Source organism: Ambystoma mexicanum, chromosome 5q (genome assembly GCF_040938575.1).
Source record: "Ambystoma mexicanum isolate Mex_15411 chromosome 5q, UKY_AmexF1_1, whole genome shotgun sequence".
In the NCBI taxonomy this organism is placed as follows: domain Eukaryota; kingdom Metazoa; phylum Chordata; class Amphibia; order Caudata; family Ambystomatidae; genus Ambystoma; species Ambystoma mexicanum.
The window spans coordinates 82,195,361-82,217,881 of NC_090933.1; the positions used below are offsets into that span (position 1 = coordinate 82,195,361).

General features: G+C 50.5%; 1 protein-coding gene across 1 annotated transcript in view; it reads right to left on the bottom strand.

The window, feature by feature from the left end:
- The window catches only part of LOC138497230 (band 4.1-like protein 4B), a 471,210-nt gene that overhangs the window by 51,881 nt on the left and 396,808 nt on the right, over positions 1 to 22,521 (bottom strand). The window lies entirely within an intron of this gene.

Sequence of the window (22,521 nt, forward strand, 5' to 3'; positions counted from 1 at the left end):
TTTGTCACTTCTGCGTGTAGGGACATTTCCTCCAATTACACGCTTTGTCACTTCTGCGTGTAGGGCCGTTTCCACCAATTACACGCTTTGTCACTTCTGCGTGTAGGGCCATTTCCACCAATCACACGCGATGAGACTCTGACGTGCAGTCTTTCCACGTGTGCTCTGTCATCACGTGTTGTGTGGGAAACACCCGTGCGGGTCACGTCACAGACGCGCTTACGCGCTGAGGGCCTTTGGTCCAACAGAATCGCGTATGCGTGCTGACGCGCTTACGCGCTAAGGGCCTTTCCTCGATTTTCACGCTGACGTGCAGGATTTTCACGTGCCAAATCACTCCGTACCAAGCTGGCCACGCGTAAGCACACGGAAGACCACGCTCCTGCCCAGAAGGCCGAACTACTGCCCCCCAGAGCCCCGAGCACGCTCCCACCTACCATCTGCTGCTGCCTGACTGCCTGCTGCCCACGTGCACTGCCATTTGCTGCCTGCACATCAGCCAGGGGTGCTGTTGCTGTGACCACCCCTGCTGGTACCGAAGACTCCCGACTGGAATTCCATCGCTCCACAGCCCAGCCCCAGGACCCAGTTGCCCACCCACGCCTGCCTCTGGGGTTGTCATGTCGGGGCAAACACCATCTGTGACCACTGACAACCCCCGGCCAGAGAGGCAGAGGGGCACCAGCTTCAGTGCCACCGAAGTTGGTGTCCTGGTGGAGCAAGTCCTGGGGCAGTATGATGCCCTCTTCGGAAGTTCCCGCGCCGACAAGGAAGGACGGACTCGGATCTGGACTGACATCGTGACTGCCATCAACGCGGAGGGGGTGGCAGTCCGGGACTTACAACATGTCAGGAAGCGCTGGGAGGACTTCAGGTCCAGGACCCTGAACAAGGCCCGGCGCCTCTTGAAGGCAGCGGATGCCAAGGGGCGCCGGGGCCACTTGTCGGAAGAACAGATGGGGGTCCTGGAACGCATATCCCCAGCGCTCCACGTCCAGGTCCTGGAGAAGCAGACCCGTCTGGAGTCGAGCGGTGAGTGTACATGCATCCTGATTGTGAGCAGTGCGTGTGGTGATTATTCGGTATTGTGCAGGTTGCACATCTGTTTGTATGGGGTCGAGTATGGGTGGGGGTGTACATGGCCGTGGGGCTGACACATGCGAGGGCTGTAATGTGTGAGACATGGATGGTGCTTGTGTGTGTAGGCTTGCATGGCAAATGCAGTTGTGAGTGCACACATGTTTGTATGTATGTGTATGTAAGTAGACATGTCCGTGATGTCACGCATGTATGTTGTATTGGGCTGCATGTATGAGCACTGTGTACATGTGCATGTGTGTGTATTTGACAAGGGTGCAACAGTGATGCAACATGGATGCATGTGACTGCGGTATGTGTAAGCCTGATTGGCAGATGTGACATGGATGCCCGTCTGAACAGTGCGACACTTGGCAGAGGTGTACACATGCATGCAAGTGTGGTGGTGTGTGTACATGTGTGGTGCACTTCCTGTGTTGCATGTGATGTCTGGGTCACCTTTGGCTGCTCATGCTGTTGTATGTGTATGGATGGTGGTGGCAGTTGCGATATGGCTGTGGTATGGCTCATGTGTGCGAGTTGCAATGACATGTGTGTTGGGGATTGTGATGACATGTCTGAGGTTTGCCAATGCCACTCATGTGCAACTGTCATGTGTGTATGTGTCCATTGTACAGTGCCCTGATGCCTGTGTTTTGTTTCTCCCTGTCTGCAGCGTCAACTGATGAAGAGGGCGGAGAAGGTGCTGTGGAGCACAGCGGCGGGGATCCGACCGCCAGCCGGAGACGCAAGGCCCGGCTCCCCTCCCGTGTTGTCATCTCATCGGGGAGTGAGGAGTCCGGTGCCGCGTCCCAGGCCGCAGCTGCCGGGGGGAGGTCCAAGAGGCGGAGGTTGGAGTTGGACTCCTCGGCAGCAGAAGGGGCAGCTGGGACCCCACAGGGCCCAACAGGGGAAGATGGCACTGAGTCATCCAGGTTGGTGGGGGGTTTGGTGGAGGAGGAGGCCATGCAAGCACCAGAGACGGGGTCTGGAGGTGGGGATCCCACTGGTGCTAGTGGTGCAGTCCAGGACCAGGGACAGGAGGCAGCACAGGCCGCCGCGGAGGTGCCTGTGTGCAATCCTGTCCCCGATCCTGTCCCTGCATCATCTTGCACCAGCAGGGATGCCTACGTCCAGACCCGTTTCCAGGCAGGGGATGAGCTGACGTCAACTGGCCTTCCTCTGCCTGCGGACGTGGCTATCCAGGTCCGGGTTAAGCCTGTCCTGGCTGGTGTGGCGTTGCATCAACGGGCCATGCGAGGTGACCTGCAGTCTTTTCATGGAGAGACTGCACGTCATCTCGAATGGCTCGTTGACCACGTCAGCCTGCTGGGACAGGTCACCCAGACCGGATTCCTCCGTCTGATGGGGCTTGTTCCGACCCCCTCCTCAACTGGACCCCCTACGCGCCAGTCGTCCTCTGTGCCATCTTCCCACCCATCAGTCACCTGGGTGCCCTGTGGAGCTGCCTCTGACAGTGCGGCCAGGCTGGTGGAGGAGGCATCCCTGCCACAGTCGGGAGTCGGACGTCCAGCAGGGGTGGCCACATCAACAACTGCACCCCAGCCGGCGGAGGATGTGCAGGCAGCAGGAGGCAGTGCACGGGCAGAGGCAGAGCAGCAGCAGCAACATGGTGGGAGCCATGAAGGCTCGGGGCCTTCGACATCGGAGGGGCAGGCATCGGCCGGAGGGCAGGAGGACCCAGGACAGAGAGTGTCTTCCGTGTGGCAGCGGTTGGGCCACGCCATAGGTGCGGAGCGGCGGCGGGCGGAAGAGGCGCGGCTCACAATGGTCAGGGCGGAGAACTCCATGCGGAGGGCCCTGAGGCGGGCCGAGTGCCTCGAGGCAATCCGCAGGGGGTTGGAGGAGGACACGGCGTCGTCCCTGCGGACCCTCGGGGCCATGGAACTGGACCGCCTCCGGGACATCGAACAGGAGTTCGATGATGCCCTGGCCCGGAACACCACGGAGTGAGCCGCTGGACTTGCCAGCCGCCTTTGTATATAGTTCTTTAGTTTTAGGTTTCCTTTGTTTTCTCTTATGATTTGGAGTCGACGGACACTGCTCCACTTTTGTATATAGTTGATATTTAGGTAGGTTTTTTAGGAGGTTTCCTTAGTTCAGTTGTGATGATGGACCCTTGTTATTTTTGTACATAGTTCTTTGTTGCATGGAGAGTTTTTACATTTCACTTTGGACAAAATTTTATGGATTTGATTTTCTACTTTTGTGTTTTTATGCGGACATGTAGCTTATTTTTTCACATTTACATTGTAGTTATTTTTCTTTCTTTACCATTCGTATTTTTGTCCAATACATTTTTTTTTCCATTGTTCACTGTATGGTTTCATCTCATTGGTTTCATGCATGTCATGTTGTGTGTTTTCCCATTCAATTTGAAAATCTGTGTGTGATGGACATGGGTTCATTTGCTTCATGAACATTGGGGGTGTAACATGTGTTTTCATTTCCATGTGGGTGAATGGGTTACTTGGTAGGGCTTTTTGGCTGTGGAGGCTGACCATTACGCACATGATTGGGGATTGTGAGGACCTGGTGGGGGCTGCCCATGGTGGCAGGGGGGTGGGGGTGGTGGGAGACATGAGTGGGGGCCTGGTGGGGGCTGCCCATGGTGGCAGGGGGGTGGGGGTGGTGGGAGACATGAGTGGGGGCCTGGTGGAGGGTGACCCTGCACTGCTGGAGGGTGGGGGTGGTGGGAGACATGAGTGGGGGCCTGGTGGGGGCTGCCCATGGTGGCAGGGGGGTGGGGGTGGTGGGAGACATGAGTGGGGGCCTGGTGGAGGGTGACCCTGCACTGCTGGGGGGTGGGGGTGGTGGGAGACATGAGTGGGGGCCTGGTGGAGGGTGACCCTGCACTGCTGGGGGGTGGGGGTGCAGGGGGACATGAGTGGGGGCCTGGTGGAGGGTGACCCTGCACTGCTGGGGGTGGGGGCGGTGGGAGACATGAGTGGGGGCCTGGTGGGGGATGCCCATGGTGGCAGGGGGGTGGGGGTGGTGGGAGACATGAGTGGGGGCCTGGTGGGGGCTGCCCATGGTGGCAGGGGGGTGGGGGTGGTGGGAGACATGAGTGGGGGCCTGGTGGAGGGTGACCCTGCACTGCTGGGGGGTGGGGGTGGTGGGAGACATGAGTGGGGGCCTGGTGGAGGGTGACCCTGCACTGCTGGGGGGTGGGGGTGCATGGGGACATGAGTGGGGGCCTGGTGGAGGGTGACCCTGCACTGCTGGGGGGTGGGGGTGGTGGGAGACATGAGTGGGGGCCTGGTGGAGGGTGACCCTGCACTGCTGGGGGGTGGGGGTGCAGGGGGACATGAGTGGGGGCCTGGTGGAGGGTGACCCTGCACTGCTGGGGGGTGGGGGTGGTGTGAGACATGAGTGGGGGCTGCCCATGGTGGCAGGGGGGTGGGGGTGGTGGGAGACATGAGTGGGGGCCTGGTGGGGGCTGCCCATGGTGGCAGGGGGGTGGGGGTGGTGGGAGACATGAGTGGGGGCCTGGTGGAGGGTGACCCTGCACTGCTGGAGGGTGGGGGTGGTGGGAGACATGAGTGGGGGCCTGGTGGGGGCTGGCCATGGTGGCAGGGGGGTGGGGGTGGTGGGAGACATGAGTGGGGGCCTGGTGGAGGGTGACCCTGCACTGCTGGGGGGTGGGGGTGGTGGGAGACATGAGTGGGGGCCTGGTGGAGGGTGACCCTGCACTGCTGGGGGGTGGGGGTGCAGGGGGACATGAGTGGGGGCCTGGTGGAGGGTGACCCTGCACTGCTGGGGGGGTGGGGGTGGTGGGAGACATGAGTGGGGGCCTGGTGGGGGCTGCCCATGGTGGCAGGGGGGTGGGGGTGGTGGGAGACATGAGTGGGGGCCTGGTGGGGGCTGCCCATGGTGGCAGGGGGGTGGGGGTGGTGGGAGACATGAGTGGGGGCCTGGTGGAGGGTGACCCTGCACTGCTGGGGGGTGGGGGTGGTGGGAGACATGAGTGGGGGCCTGGTGGAGGGTGACCCTGCACTGCTGGGGGGTGGGGGTGCAGGGGGACATGAGTGGGGGCCTGGTGGAGGGTGACCCTGCACTGCTGGGGGGTGGGGGTGGTGGGAGACATGAGTGGGGGCCTGGTGGGGGCTGCCCATGGTGGCAGGGGGGTGGGGGTGGTGGGAGACATGAGTGGGGGCCTGGTGGGGGCTGCCCTTGGTGGCAGGGGGGTGGGGGTGGTGGGAGACATGAGTGGGGGCCTGGTGGAGGGTGACCCTGCACTGCTGGGGGGTGGGGGTGGTGGGAGACATGAGTGGGGGCCTGGTGGGGGCTGCCCATGGTGGCAGGGGGGTGGGGGTGGTGGGAGACATGAGTGGGGGCCTGGTGGGGGCTGCCCATGGTGGCAGGGGGGTGGGGGTGGTGGGAGCCATGAGTGGGGGCCTGGTGGAGGGTGACCCTGCACTGCTGGGGGGTGGGGGTGGTGGGAGACATGAGTGGGGGCCTGGTGGAGGGTGACCCTGCACTGCTGGGGGGTGGGGGTGCAGGGGGACATGAGTGGGGGCCTGGTGGAGGGTGACCCTGCACTGCTGGGGGGTGGGGGTGGTGGGAGACATGAGTGGGGGCCTGGTGGGGGCTGCCCATGGTGGCAGGGGGGTGGGGGTGGTGGGAGACATGAGTGGGGGCCTGGTGGAGGGTGACCCTGCACTGCTGGGGGCTGGGGGACATGAGCAGGTGTGCAGGGTAGTCCCCTGGTTTGTGGGCTGCCTGCTGGGGCCGTGGAGGGTGTACAGGGAACACCTGGGAGGACCCACCCAGCCTAATTGCGTGTGATAATTTCCACACACCCCTGTAATACACGTACCTGGCCAAATCGCATGTGAGAATTCCCGCGCACCCCTGTAATACACGTACCCAGCCGAATCGCGTGTAGAACTTCCCGTGTACCCCTGTAATACACGTACCCAGCCAAATCGCGTGTGATAATTCCCACTTACCCCTGTAATACACGTACCCTGGCCAATCGCGTGTAGAACTTCCCACGCACCCCTGTAATACACGTACCAAGCCAAATCGCGTCTGATCATTACCACGCACCCCTGTAATACACGTACCAAGCCAAATCGCGTGTGATCATTCCCGCGCACCCCTGTAATACACGTACCCAGCCGATTCGCGTGTAGAACTTCCCGTGTACCCCTGTAATACACGTACCCAGCCAAATCGCGTGTGATAATTCCCACTTACCCCTGTAATACACGTACCCTGGCTAATCGCATGTAAGACTTCCCGCGTACCCCTGTAATACACGTTCCCTGGACAATCGCGTGTTGAACTTCCCGCGTACCCCTGTAATACACGTTCCCTGGACAATCGCGTGTTGAACTTCCCGCGTACCCCTGTAATACACGTTCCCTGGACTATCGCGTGTTGAACTTCCCGCGCACCCCTGAAATACACGTACCCTGGCAGCCTGGCTAATCGCGTGTATAACTTCACGCGTACCCCTGATATGCACGTTACCCGCTTTGCGTTCCTTGTTTGGCAGCCCTGTAAACTGGTCCAGGGTTAGCGCAGCCCTTTGCAATGATTTAGCGATTTTGATGGCTTTTCCTTGCGCGAGGGCGTTCTTGGGGGCGTTACTGGCGCTGCTGCAGGGTCGCTGCGATACTCTGCGCCACGGCTGGTTTGGGAGCCTAAAATCCATGAATACGCTGTGCGCGGAAATCGGTTTTAGCGCACGTGCCTGGCGCAGACAATCGCACGCGGACACTCTGCGCCAGCCGCTTGCGACACTTTTCTGCGAAATTTTATGAATTACCCTGTGTGTTCGTAGGAGAGACACATTCCAACACATGTTATCTTCTGGTTTCTATTCGTGAACTAGGGGTCAGCCTGATCTAAAGAGGGCCCCGAAGGGGGGCCGCTAGGAAAGTATAATTCATTGCTTTGACAGCCTGTTTCTACAGTTTCAGCGAGACAGGCCAGCACCTGGCCGCTGATTAAATGCCTCTCTGCTCGCCTTCAAGGACTTGTGAGGGAGGAAAACAATGTATTTCTGTACTGCTTGGCATTTGTCTGGGCCAGTCTCTCAACATTTAAACTGTGGCCTTGCTCCGTGCATGAGCTTATGAAATAAAATCCAAGCGTTTAACAGAAGGGCAAAGAAAGCAAATGGCGGATCTTAGGACACAAAATGGACGGTCTATGGTTATGCTGACGATTCTGTTTGGCGATGTAGGGCATATGATGCGATTGCTTTTCGGGCAACATAATATACCTTCTATGCTTTGGTAGAGTATTTCTAGACTCACAGATGTTTCTAAGCACGGACCGGGTATTAAGCACGTTATAAATAACCTATCATATCATATCACTGTGCCCCGGTCTTCAAGGCCCATAATGCCCAGTAAGGCTCTGGGTGCTGGTCTACAAAGCTATATGAAACCTACATCGAGACTGAGGGCTTCATCACGAGTTGGGCGGTAACGTGGCTCTATTACCGCCGGTGCTATTAGCCCTACCGCCAAACCCCCAGCAATCACGGGTTTGGCGGAACGGTTAGTGCCCATTCCCCATTGGGCCCATTCGGGAATTCCTCATTCCCCATTGGGCCCAATGGGGAAAATTTGCGCTATTACCGCCGGCGGATTTTCAGCCGACGGTAATAGCGCACAAAATTTGCAAATTTGCTGCGGATTTCCCCCAGCTGATCTGGCGGACCCTTAAATGCAGCGGTAATAGCGCTACCTCCACATTTAATGGTTACCGCCAGACTCGTGATGAGGCACTGAATCTGAATATCACACAGCACTGTAAATATGCAGATTGGTTCTAGTGCTGAACTCTTATGGCAGAGTAGTTTGAGAAGCCTAAAGCTAAACACTCGGCGGCTTGTGGCAAGACGTGAACGTCTAGACAATGAGGTTTGGTTGGCCCCACACACTCTAAATACTATTCCATTATAGTGATGTTTGCAAATGTGTGTTGCTTTTAATGGTTCAGTGATTGAGACCTTAACAAACCTGACCCTGAGAAAAACGCTTGTTTCTGACAAGCAACTCTTGGCAGGCCCACCGCAGGTCCTTCAAACACTATGAGCATTGATTTTTCATAGCAACATAAAACAGTTTTCACTCAGTTTGTTTGCTGAGTGTTTCATGAACATACAAAGGTGCACACATTGTTGAGCACCCTCTGAGTGACTGTTATGCTTGAGCTAAAACATGGCGCTGGTGCGCAGTGCATTCTGGGAGCACACGGAGCCATGATGGATATTTACTTCATGCTGCAGTGAAAAGCTGCACTCATTTTGCTGAGAGTTAGATTCACGATGCTGAAGAAAACATGCTTTCCAAACCTGGTATGCAGTCAATGACATTTCTGCTGGGAAAGCTAACTTTATTATGTCTTGTTATGAGCTATGGGACTGTTTTCCGTGGTGCTTGTTTTTAGAGGAGGGAGGCACTTTGCTCCTTGAGGGTACTGTCGGTTGACCCAGCTGGCAACCAACGGCGGCTCATCAATGCGCAAGTGCGTTGCCAGAAGGTTCGAGAAATCGCCAGCCCTTTTGAAGGGTGCATATATGCAGAACCCCTGAGCGGTCAGGTGAGACTTCAGCCGGGTGGGGACACTTTCGTCCAGCATACCTGTGGGCTGTTTGTTGTGCTCTCGGCCTGGCTGTTATCAGGGTCTTCCAGCCGCTTCTGGCGAGATGAGGAATCCAGTTACGCTCACGGTGATGTATTTTCTTTTGAATTCTTTGGTTCTTCTATGATTAACTCTTTGTTTCTTCTGTGATTTATTTCTATGTTATCACTGGTTGCTTCTAAGCTTTGAATAAATAGCCGTATAAGTGCTCATTATTTTCTAAGAGTGTGTGGTTGCAAGTTATTGTGTCTTCCTGCGTTCAAAGTATTGGCTCCGTAATTGCATTGGTGATTTATGATTGTCCGTGCACTTTCGGAGAGAGCAATACATTTTGGCGTCACAAACAGGATATTTGTGATTAATTGTTCCAAATATTCAAGAATCTGTTTGAACGTAGATAGGCTTCGGTTACCTTGCAAGCGAAAGTAATTTGGCAGTGAGTGTTGAACTGTGTTAAGCTGTTTTTTTTTCTCCCTTTGCCGGTGTGTGCGTGCTTGTGGGAGTGATTGCAGTGTGGAAAGAACAAAACAAATATATAGATATAAAGAGGTTTTGTTCTGTTTGCAATAATGAGTAGTTTGTTCAGGAAAAAGAGCGTTACCGCTGGCGGTGAATGTTCTGATGTTATCATTCCAGGTTCTGTTGCATGCTTATAGGAAAATACATCAAAAGAATTTGGAAATGAAAAATGAGGTTTTGCAATTAGAAAGAGAGCTGGCTGCAGAAAGGCAGACTGCGTTAATGCAGCAAATTCAAATGAAACTTTTTAAAGATAAGGCTGACACATATCAGGCTGTGGCCGAGAGGGCAGCAGTCAGAGTAGCCCGGTATAAGTATAGAAAAACAGAGGGGAGGGGTCAACAAAAGAAAGGCGGCAGCTGTAATCGCTACCGCCGGTGTGGACTGGGACCCGGATAAGTGGGATGGTGATATTTTTGACTCAACCAGTCTAGAGAGTAGTTCCGCAGATGAGTCTGACCCCAAAATGGAAATGAAGCAGAAAATAGTGGCGGCTAAGCCAGTTAGAAGACGGCAAGCCATACCCCACCCGCATAACCCTCCAGGTGGAGTTGTGGATTTAACCACGCTGGAGGATTACACCCAGCAGGAGGTTGGGGAAATTATTACCCGTTTGAGGCAAAAATCAGGGGAACCTCTATTGACATGGACGGTGAGATTGCTAGATGGGGGTGCTGCATGGTTGTTGGTAGATTCCACGGACTCACCTTGTTTTCTACCCTTGTCAACTGACACCAATGTACAGGAGGTCTTAAGGGCAGGGCCGCCCCCTGATGACAATCGTCAAGATGCACAGGTGTCTTTGTTGCACCTAGCAGCCCAAGCATGTAACCGTAAATACCCCATTACCATAGATTGGCCTAGTGAAGAAACAAAATGGTATACTTTGAAAGAGGCAATTCAAAAAGTCAGAGAGCATGCTATGAAAGAGGCAATTCACGTAGATGCTCCAGGACACATGGAGCCCGTGCCGCTCTCAGTTTCAACTCAAAACATGGTGATTAGAACTGTGCCACCCGCATACAAAAGTGTCATTATGACTTTGCTCGTAGGTATGACGGGAAAACCCACTGATGAGGTAGTGGATGCCATTCGGCAACTGGCAGATTTAGGGGAGTGGGACAAGAGTGATGACAAGCCACGGGAGAGAGAGGGGCGTAGTGAGAGAAGAACTGAAGGCAGGAGCCAAGATAGTAGAGACTCCCGAGTGTCCAGAAAGGACATGTTTTTGGCTTTGTTAAAAGATGGTGTGCCACAAGAAGAAATTGATGGCATTGAAACCAGAGTAATGTATGAATTATACGAAAAAAGAGGACTTGCAGCCAAACAGCGCTACAAACAGGTTAAGAAGCAGGTAGTAACCAAGCCACAGGGGGACACCTCACCTACCGCTCCTCCTGAGGAAGAACAAGAAGGGTCTATGGGGACACTTTCCCCGCACCAGCCAACATACGCTGATTTGAGGAAGGTGGTGAGTGCAATGTTAGAGGCGGAGTCAAGTCACACTCATTCGAAATTTGACTAGGGCTACGGCCAAGCTCCGGCAGCGACTGCCCGCATAAAAGTTGATAGGCGGCCCCATGTTGATGTTAAGATTTTTTGGGGGCCAGGAAATACGCAAGGGGTGCGACCATTGATAGACACCGGGGCGGAGGCCTCTCTGATTCATGGCAATCCAGCACGATTTAAAGGCAAACAATTTACTATCACAGGTCTCGGGGGGGAAAGGAGACCTCTGCAGTACAAACGAAAGTGCAGATGAAAATAGGCAATTTGAATAGGCAGAAATACCAAGTGTTGATTGTCCCGATACCTGAATATATAATTGGCATTGACATTCTGGAAGGGTTGACGTTGGGACTTGGAGGCAAAACGTACCAGTTTGGGGTGAGTGCATTGACCTGTACACCCATTACCATAGGCAAATTGACGATGCCCCCAGTGCAAGTGCCTGTGGCAACCAAGCGGGTAGCAATGAAGCAATACCGCATTCCTGGAGGGCACAAGGAAATTTCAGACACCATCAAAGAGTATGTGGAGGCGGGTGTGTTACGCCCTATCACCACCGCATGGAACAATCCTCTCTGACCTATTAAAAAGGGGGATGGGTCGTGGAGGATGACGGTGGATTACCGTGAGTTGAATAAACACACTCCTCCCTTAGTGCCCGCGGTCCCAGATGCCATTACCTTGATTGAGAATGTCCAAAAGTTTGAGGGGACTCGGTATGCAGTGATAGATTTAGCCAATGCATTTTTCTCTGTGCCAATTGCTGAAGAGCGTCAAGCGCAGTTTGCATTTTCTTGGAGCGGGCGTCAGTACACCTTTACAAGGTTACCTATGGGCTACATACATAGCTCGACTATCTGTCACCGGCTGGTGGCAGAGCACTTAGACAAGATACCGTGTAAACCTGACATACACATCTCTCACTACATTGATGATATTTTGATTCAGGGCAAGGATGAGCACAGTGTACAAAAAAAGTTAGATGTCATTATGGAAGGATTGAAGAAGGAAGGGTGGGAGATTAACCCGAATAAAATTCAAGGCCCAGCTGAAACAGTGATATTCCTAGGGATTCAGTTGTATCATGGGCATCGAGAAATGGTGCCAAAAGCCCGACAGAAAATACTTGAATTCACCACTCCAATGAACAAAAAGCAAGCTCAGCAGTTTATAGGGCTGTTTGGGTTTTGGAGACCGCACATTCCCCATTTAGGGCAGATATTGGCCCCCCTCTACAAAGTGACACGCAAGAAATATGAGTTTCAGTAGGGGGAAGAGCAGCAGAAAGCATTTGAGTTGGCGAAAGACACCGTGCAGCAGGTGCTTGATTTATGGCCATTGAAGGAAAGTGAAGTGGAACTGATGTGTCTGAACAAGACAATTATGCTAACTGGAGTGTGTGGCAGAAACAGGACAGGAAACGTGTGCCATTGGGGTTTTGGAGTCGTAGGTTGCCCGATGCTGGCAACTCATACACTCCGTTTGAGAAGCAGTTGCTGGCATGTTATTGGGCCCTTGTTGATACCGAGCAAATGACGGTGGGCCATGATGTATTGATGAGGCCAGAAATACCAATCATGCAATGGGTACTGAGCACTCCTAAAACACATAGGGCCTCATTACACGGAAGGCGGTGGACCAAGGTGCTATTAGCACCTTGGTCCATGCCGGTAAAATACCGGCACCGCCTTGGCGGAAAGGGGATTTACCGCCCCATTCCAAGGTTGGAGGGGCGGTAAATCCCCTTTCCGCCATTGCCCTTCCCCATTCCCATTTCTGCCCCATAGGGCTCTATGGAAATGGGGAAGGCGCTAATTACGGCACCGCAATTTTGCGGTGCCGTAATTAGCTCCGAGGTCCCTTAGCGGGTTGAATTTTAACGCCTGCAAGAAGCAGGCGTTAAATCCTCCAACCCGCAAAGGGACCTCGTAGTACGGCGGTAAGGGTTAACGGTCACCGTTGCCATTAACGGTGACCGTTAACCCTTACCGCCGTCCGTGTAATGAGGCCCATAGAATAGGACATGCTCAAGAAGCCAGCATAATTAAATGGAAATGGTACATTCAAGACAGAGCCAAATCAGGGAAGGGTGGAGTTGCGAAATTACATGAGCAAGTAGCCAACATACCGCCCTCAGATTACATACCACCGGAAGCGCCTGAAAAATGCGAGTCTCCCGTGAAATGGGGAGTACCTTACAGCGATTTGACTGTGGAGCAGACAGAGCATGCCTGTTTCACGGATGGCTCACCCCGATATGTGGGAACTGAGCGATACTGGAAAGTAGTGCCGTACAATCCCAAGACAAAAAAGATTTTGACAACGTCAGGGAAAGGGAAGAGCAGTCAGTTTGCAGAGTTTTACGCAGTTTACCAAGCATTGAAACAAGAGACCCCTGGTCGATGTCATGTGTACACGGATTCATGGTCAGTGGCGAATGGATTGGCGGTGTGGTTGCCAACCTGGCAAAGAATGGGTGGAAGATTCATTCAAAAGAGTTGTGGGGAAAACAACTGTGGCAAGATATTGCAGAAATGTTATCACAAAGTGAAGTCACTGTGTATCATGTGGACGAGTATTGTGCCACAGACTCATTAGAACGTTGGTTTAATTCTGTTGCAGACGAACACACCAAGATTTCATCTGTGGATGCGGAGGCTCAGGAAGACGATTTGGAGGGTTTGGCCAAGTGGGCTCACCAGAAATGTGGGCATCTTGGAGAAAAGGCTACTATCAGGTGGGCACAAGCTCGAGGAATCAGTATTCCTTTAGAGGTAGTGAAAACGATCATTTTGCAATGTCCAGTGTGCCAACACCAACAGCATAGACCTATCCCTCAAATTGTTCGGGGTACATTGCGAAGAGGAAAACTACCAGGTCAAATTTGGCAGATTGATTATATCGGTCCCCTGCCAATCAGTAAAGGTTGTCAGTATGCATGCACTATTGTGGATACATACTCAGGATACATGATGGTTTTGCCATGCAAGCGTGCAACACAACTGAACACCATCAGGTTGTTAGATCAGATCATATTACATTATGGAGGGCCATTGCAGATTCAAAGTGACAATGGGTCACATTTCAAAGGCAAACTAATACAGGAGTATTGCCAGGAAAAGAGCATTGAGTGGCTTTACCATGTGCCTTATTACCCTGCTGCTTCAGGGCTGATTGAACGAATGAATGGGTTGTTGAAAGAACAGCTGCGCAAATCTGGAGATGGCAATTTAGCAGGCTGGCGTGATCGTGTGTTTGATGCAGTGCAAGTATTAAACAATAGGCGTGTGAATGAGCATGAAACTCCTTTGATGCGGCTAATGACTCCTACTTTACACATTCAACCCAATTCAGTCAGAGACACCCTATTGTACTGGGAAATTACCCCGGGTTCTTTAGCTCCCTATCGAGCGACTCCAGAGTCAGCAGGGGTAGACTTGCATTCCCATGAAGAAATCAGATTAGACCCAAGAGGGATTGTTGTAATTGAAACAGGGATTGGAGTACAAATTCCCCCAGAGCATATGGGATGGATTACCCCTAGATCTGGCCTAGCATTGAAGGGAGTTCAAGTGTTGGGAGGGGTAATTGATGCCGATTACCAAGGCGAGATCAAAGTCATCCTGATGAATAGTGGGGACCAATTGTTATTGATCCACAAGGGTGATCGTGTGGCCCAATTGATTATCATTCCCGTTAAGTTGTCCATGATTAAGAAGGGGGAGCCTCCTACAGTGTTATCTACCTGTGGGGATCGTGGTTTTGGCTCTTCAGACAGTATGGTACCGGGTGCGAAGGTGTGGGTGGAAAGGCCAAGTGGCCCACCAGTGCCCACAGATGTCATTGCATCAGGCAAAGACCAAGTAGTTTTAGTAATGGAGCCCGGTAGAAAGAAATGGCAATATGTGCCCGCAGACAAATGTTACCTGAGAGAGTGATGTACAACACTGATATCTCTTTTCTGGGTTTGCCTTGTAGATCCTGTGTCTGGCTTGTGTAATTGTGGTACTAAATGGACTCCATTTGGGAGAGTTAAACAGCATGCTGCTACCAATGAAAGATGTCACATCTGTGCCAGTGATCAAGGGGATACTTATAATGATGAGTAATACTGTCCAAAAGCAGCCTTATGCCGATGCCGAAAAGCCAGCCAGACCGAAGACATGGATTCGTGAAATGCAGTAAACACATCAGGAGCAAGTGAAAACAACCTTGATGCCAGTCATGCGAGAGGCATCTTCAGGACGGCAAAAACATTCTCCCATGATTACACAAACGGAGAATATGTGGATATAACTGGCGCAACAGGTGCTCAACATTACGCACTTTTGCCTTACTGATGTTCCCAATGCTGAAGCCTTATTGACTACGTGCTTAGTAGCAGTGCCGATGCCAGTTCCGGTTTTAAAGCATATTTTCGGTGTCACACACAATGATTCTTTGGTTCAAGATTTCGATATTAGGCAATCTTTTTCCGTCTATGAGTACTGCAGATTTTGCCAGGAAACCGATCGCAAATGGAGAAATTTGACACGTGTTATAACCTATAATATAACTCAAGGCGATGTGTGCTACCTTATGACATGCAATGCAAAAGAAATTGGCAAATGCCAACAGCTCGATTTAACCAAACAGCAAAATCATACGATGTTTGAGCAACAATTATCTTTGCGAGTGCCATGCACATGCACCAGCATGAATAACACTGTGGGCCTCATTACGACCCTGGCGGTACGGAGTGAACAGCGCCATAAAAGGTGCCCACGCCGTTCACTCCGTACCGCCGCATTACGAGGTCCCCTCGTGGGACCCAGGAAACAACGCGTGGGAAAACCAGGCGAGTTTACCGGGTCCCGCAAGGGGAAGAGGGAGCAAACAACGGGCCATCTCGTAATGACCTGTTGTTTGCTCCCTCTCCCATTCCCATTCAGCCTTATGGGGGCTGAAATGGGAATGGGGAAGGACCGTGTCCGGGTCCTTGGAGGGAGGAATTACCGGGCCTTCCGAACTCGGAATGGCCCGGTAAGTCCTCATTCCGAGGACCCGGACCCCGACACAATTTCGGCGGCAGCCATGCCGCCAATAGCAGCATGGTTACCGCCGAACTCGTAATGAGGGCCTATGTCTTGTAATCATACAGTGATAGCTGCCAGTCATTTGAATCATGTGAAACTTACAACAGGATGGCGTTTTTCATGTGGCAACACCACATACACTTATATTCCAGCTAACATTTCCGGAGGTCCATGTGCCTTAACTCGATTAGGACTAATGATGTTTCCTTTACACCCAGCGATAACTCGAGGCAAAAGGTCAACTTTCGAGTCTGTGGGTCTATCTCCCGATTGTGATTCACATGTACATTTGTTATCAGAAGCTGAGGTTCTAGCATTAACCCTTTCATTAGTGGGAGTTTGGGGTTTAGCTGCTGGGGGTTACAAATCTTTGATTAAATTAGCATGATTAGTAGTCAAAGGACTTAATCATACTTCTCAGGCATTAGAAGAATTACTCCTTGATAGTCAAGTTATTAGAAAAGCAACTTTGCACAACAGAGCTGCTGTTGATTATCTATTGCTAAAGCATAATTTAGGGTGTAACGCAGTTGAAGGTATGTGTTGTTTCAATCTAAGTGACCATTCACGATCCATTGAAAGTCATATTCGAGGTTTGAGGGATCTCATTTCTCAAGCGCCCAAGATCATACTGGGAATTGGTGGGATTGGTTATTTTCATGGATTCCTGATGTTGGGGGTACACTACGTTACGCTTTTGCTTGCATTTGCATTATATTAGCTATCATAATAGCTTGTTGTTGTTGTATTCAATGCATTCCTAATTTGGTTTTAATATTTTGTCGGTTTCAGAGACCGGCTCCTCTGCCACTGGGCTGTGGAAGATAAATATCTAAGGGTGGAATTGTTATGCTTGAGCTAAAACATGGCGCTGGTGCGCAGTGCATTCTGGGAGCGCTCGGAGCCATGATGGATATTTACTTCATGCCGCAGTGAAAAGCTGCACTCATTTTGCTGAGTGTTAGATTCACGATGCTGAAGAAAACATGCTTTCCAAACCTGGTATGCAGTCAAGGACATTTCTGCTGGGAAAGCTAACTTTGTTATGTCTTGTTATGAGCAATGGGACCGTTTTCCGTGGTGCTTGTTTTTAGAGGAGGGAGACACTTTGCTCCTTGAGGGTACTGTCGGTTGACCCAGCTGGCAACCAACGGCGGCTCATCAATGCCCAAGTGCGTTGCCAGAAGGTTCGAGAAATCGCCACCCCTTTTGAAGGGTGCATATATGCGGAACCCCTGAGCGGTCAGGTGAGACTTCAGCCGGAGGGGGACGCTTTCGTCCGGCATACCTGTGGGCTGTTGTGCTCTCAGCCTGGCTGTTACCGGGGCCTTCCAGCCGCTTCTGGCGAGATGAGGAATCCAGTTACGCTCACGGTGATGTATTTTCTTTTGAATTATTTGGTTCTTCTGTGATTTATTTTTTGTTATCACTGGTTGCTTCTAAGCTTTGAATAAATAGCCGTTTAAGTGCTCATTATTTTCTAAGAGTGTGTGGTTGCAAGTTATTGTGTCTTCCTGCGTTCAAAGTATTGGCTCCGTAATTGCATTGGTGATTTATGATTGTCTGTGCACTTTGGGAGAGCAATACAGTGGCACACAGGGTTTTCAAACTTACTATAATAAAATCGTAGTAGTAACATTGTATAATTCCATACAATAGGAGTATGCTAATCAATTCAGCATTGCCATCTTATATACACAGTTTTAACATGTTTGTAAAGTTTATTATATAGTAGATCAGTGTATGGAGGGGACAGTCAAATAAGTGCCTCTTTATGTGTACAAGTACCACTTTGCTAAAATAGGGTTTTTAGAATTGTTAACCATACATGGTTTAGTCAAGGACATATTGAAATGACATCTGAAATACATTGCACTGCTCGGAGGCAAACACAATCTTTGCTTATATGGGTTACCCCGCCCACAATCATTCCAAGTCTCTCTCTCTTTTTTTTGATTAACGTTTTTAACTGACCAGATAGAAAGGAAACATGTGCATAAACAGTTACAATATAAACATGGAATCTCGTAAAAATATATGAAAAAGGGTATGGGATGAAAGTGGAAATGGGAAGTTGTGAGGAGGAAAAAGGACCGGGGAGTGAGGGAGTGGCCTATCCACTGAAATCTGTGAATAATGAAAGTTTTTCATTCCATACTAATTAAAAAGGATGAGCATATACTTTCATAATTGTATATGTTTCCCTTGCATATGAAGGAGGTGTTGTTTTGTTGACAGACCACTTAGATCCTCTGTCTTCTTTATTTGGACGTGGCACAGCTCTCAGGGGTGTAAGGATGACGTTGTATGAAGAATAGACAGACACAAGTGATCACAGTGTAAGGGTGTTAATTAAACTGTATTTGCAGGTTGGAAAAACACTCTAATCTAAATCTAAATCTAGATGGGAGCAGGCTACGACCATCAAATAATAATAAGGCAGTGCTAGTGACGTCCTTTAAAAAAAAAAAGGGCCTATACTAAAAAAAAAACTATTGTCAATCCTTACACTAAATACAAACATAGTGTGGGATAAGGTTCACAAGAAAGAAAGAAGTGTTCACAAATAATAAGTCAGGATGTGTCTCCCTAACCCACGTTTTGAGCAAGGGACAAGGCGGGTCTTCTGATTAGAGCACACTCTCGAGCTTTCCCAGCACGATACGACAGATCCGTTCTCAGCTATCAGGACCGTCGATGGCCAAGTCTCTTTTCTCTTAAAAGTCTCTTGCCTTCGAGGACCTGATGTATTAAAAAATAACAAATGAATGTTTATATCCAAATGTACGTTGGGTGATGACTTTTCACCCCTGGATCCCCCTCTTCCGGACTCAGATCCACGAACAGTTCCTTTCGATATCACGACCTTCGGAGGTTAGCTTTCTTGCTTCCGATGGCCTGATCGGTTCAAAATAGAAAACAAAAAGTTCATTTCAGATTGCACTTAAGGTGATGACTTTTCACCCCTCGGTCCCCCTCTTCTGGGCTCAGACTCCTCTAGAATATCAGCCTCCCTCCCGTCGGGTTCACTCTGGTTTATATTCAAAACGATTTCTTGATTGCATTGACGTGTCGTTGGGGTGATTGCTTCTCACCCCTGGTTTTCCTTCTTTAGGGCTGAGACCCTTTTTAAACATTGACCTCCCTCCGTCTGGTTCACTACGGCTTCTCACAAATCAATTTCTCTATTAGCACTCACAAATCTTAATGTCTTTTTAAACATTTCACTGTGTGCATCCCTCTGTCAGGTTTACTTTTGTCAACACACGGTTCCTTGGGACTTTAGACTTACCCCTCTATGTTGACATCCTTCCGTCGGGGTTCACTCTTGCCACTTCACAATTCCTTTTACTTTCTTCTGGTGCAGGATTCACTTCCCTTGCATTCTCAATGGTTTGTCGGTCAAAGACTTCCGACTGCACAGGGATTTTGCTAGACCCCTCAATGACCAATTTGACCTTTTCCTTGCGGTCCTTAGGGCCTTCTGGTATCAGTAGTTTCATTCAACACAGGATCAAACAGAGTCTCTCGCAAGAGCACCTACAACCATGTACCCTCTGCAGCTGGCCCCCCTTATCAATTTACAGTTCTTTGAACTTTCCTCAATGTGCCACTTTGAGTCTTTCATTCAACACAGTTCGGTTTCTTTATCGGTTCCCCTTCGACTCACCGACTGTGATGTACTGCTTGTCTTTTCAGTATATCTGGAGTCAAGGCCGGTACCACAGTAGCAGGCGTATCCCTCTGTCCTGCTTATCAGCATAGGCATGTTTCTTGTACCATATGACATCTGCTGCAACGCACTTAGGCTATTGTTTGCGGTCTTACGATTCCTTCCATGGAGGTCTCACGGGTCTAGGTCGGAAAGGGCAAGGTTGCTTTTCTCCTTGTCAGCCTTTCGGTTCTCATTGCCTTTCTCCTCCTCTTGAACTGCAGTGCCTGGATAGCTGTCTTGTTGTGTGTTCTGCTTTGCTCGTATTGTGGTCTCATGCTCCACCTTTTATCCCTGTGGGGAAGGGAAAGGGCCGTCAGGTGTGTGTGGCTCTGATCAATTGCCTGACTTTACCTGATGCTTGGGCTGGGACATGTCAGGTAAACGGCTTCAGTATTAGTCTGTTGTCTTTCGTGTTGGGAGAAAGTGTTTGTGTCGTAAAAGAGGGGGGGGGGGCGTGACATGAGGAATTATATTATTCGTCCTAGGGGTTTTGGTAAATTCAGAAGGGTGAGATTGCTAGGGTTTGTGAAACAAACGGGAATGACCGGGATTATCATTGTGAAATGAACAGGGGGGACTGTGGGAACTATGGTGTTTTGTTAATGCCGATTGAGAGTTCGGAAAATAATGTCCAGAGGGACGTGGAAAAGAATGACCGGGAGTATTCGGGTAAGACGCAGGAAAACAGGGATTTTCGGAGAGATTGTTTCTGGATGTAACAGAGGGGTCGATGGATCTGGGCAAGAAAGATTAAATGGGAAGAAGGGAGGCAGATGTAGTACAACCTAAACAGGTCTTAGGGATCTCGTCCTCCTCTCCTTCCTGCCCGGTATAATACTGTGTCATACCTAGGGTATTCCCCTGAGCATAACTCTAGGTTCCCTTACCCAAGAGATCCTCCCTTGTCCGTCTACCCCTCGGGGTGGGATCTGAGTGGGCCAGTTCTTCTCTGGCCATCTGAATAAGGGATTCCCTGGGTCTACCCGGGAGAATACTCTCAGGTTTCTCACAAGAGCCATAGTACAGAACTGGCGTGAAGATTCGTATATATGTACATTGCCAACAAGAGCACTGTGAGAGGGTCTAAAGTGAGTGTAGTCCCCAGTAGTAGATTGACTCTCGTAGATACACTGAGCCAGAATAGTTTCATTCTCCTGCTTGAGCAGAACATGTGCAGAAAGCTCATATTTCCAGGCAAACTGCCCCAGCTGCGGCCTGTGTCCTAGGGGCCTGGTGTGTGTTACTTTGCAGGGGTCTAGTGGAGCCTGAACAGAGAACTTTGTTGCATCTAATGTTGAAGTCTCTGGATCAGTTCTGGTATTTCTCTAAATGGAGAAGTTCCAAGCTTAAACTGTAGGTGAAACCTCAGTATCTCTGCAGAATCTAGGTCCTGTAGGTATCTAGACTATTGGGGTCAAGGTTACCCTATTAAGGGCCTCATTATGAGTTTGGTGGTATTACCTATTGAAATACTGCTGAACATGTTCACTTTGCCACAGGCGACTGGCAGGCAGTAACAGGAGGTTACGCATGGCTCAGATTCATTCAGACCCTTCAGTATATTCCTTACTTTGGAATTCTATCAGACTCCATTGAGGAGTGCCATATTACCACTTACCTCAGTGAGCTATGAAAACCTGAAAATTCACATTGAACTGCCACCAGACGTAAGTTGCAGCTTCACGTATCCAGTTCTTTTCAACATCTGCCAAGGAAGCCTCACATGCCCCATGGTCACATATCACACAAATATTACATCCTGTGTAATTATTTTGCTAATATACAAATATGGGATGAAATGCTGATAAACAAATATGGGATGAAAAGCTGATTAAAACTGCAGGGATATGATCTTGTGACTATGAGGTCAACTCAGATATCTATAGTAAATGCATTAATCCACTAACCAAACATCCTGCTTAGATCAGAGAATTCATACTTCAGTTTACAGGTCATCACATGTATAATGTTTGTTGTAGCCACTGTCATGATCTCTGCTTCCAAAAGGTCAGGGTTTTCCCAACTCCCTTGGAAGCAGATCCATAACCCAGGTTCCGAGTGCCAACCAGTCCCAATTGGGACCTTTTGGACCCAGTCCTGGCGCCAGTGGCACCAGGTTCATAAATATGCCCAGTCCCAGCGCTGGAAGCGCTGGGCTCATAATGCTTGGGTGGACTTACCTGCAGCAGACCATGCTGCTTACTTGCCTGCCAGTTGAGCCTCTGATCCTCTTCTGTTTGGAACTACTTTTCCTGTTGGGTGGGGCTGGAGCCACTCCCTAGATTCAGAACACTGGAACTCTTCTGGAAGGCAGGAACTCTTTTTTTACCAGGAACTCTTTTCTTACTTAGGCGTGGCTGTGGAAGGAGACACCTAAGCACTACAGGAGGCTATTTAAACCACACCCGGTGGATGAATCTTGCTTTGCGTTATTCTGCACCCTCTGCAGCAGAACGCTCATCGTGTCTTCTGCATCCGGTCCTGGGCCTAAGGAAAAAGGCTTACCATCCTGAATCCAGTCTTCAGCAACACCTATAAAGACAAGAAAGAACAGGTTAGCATTCCGGCATCTGAAAGGCAAAGGCTTACCTACTCTTCGTGCGCTCCGGAGGTCTTCACACTGCATTCCGGCATCTGAAAGACAAAAGCTTACCAACTCTTCGCACGCTCCGGAGGCCGTCGGCGCTGCATCTCGCATCTGAAAGACAAAACAAGGTGCGTTTAAAGACATTGGGGAACTTTAATACTCACGTGCCATTACTCCTTTCCACATCTAACCCAGTGGGTATCTCGGCACCCTGCAGCCGCTCCGAACTTGTACCTGCAAAATAAAAAGACAGAGCGCTTCGTGAAGCTGGCAACAAGCGCTTACTTACGTGCTTCCAGGCGCTTCTATTCATCACACAGGCTCCATCTTCAACTCACTTCAGCCCTTCATCCGCCATCGCCGGAACCCTGCAAAACAAGAGACATCATTATTAAAGACTTTAAAGACATTTG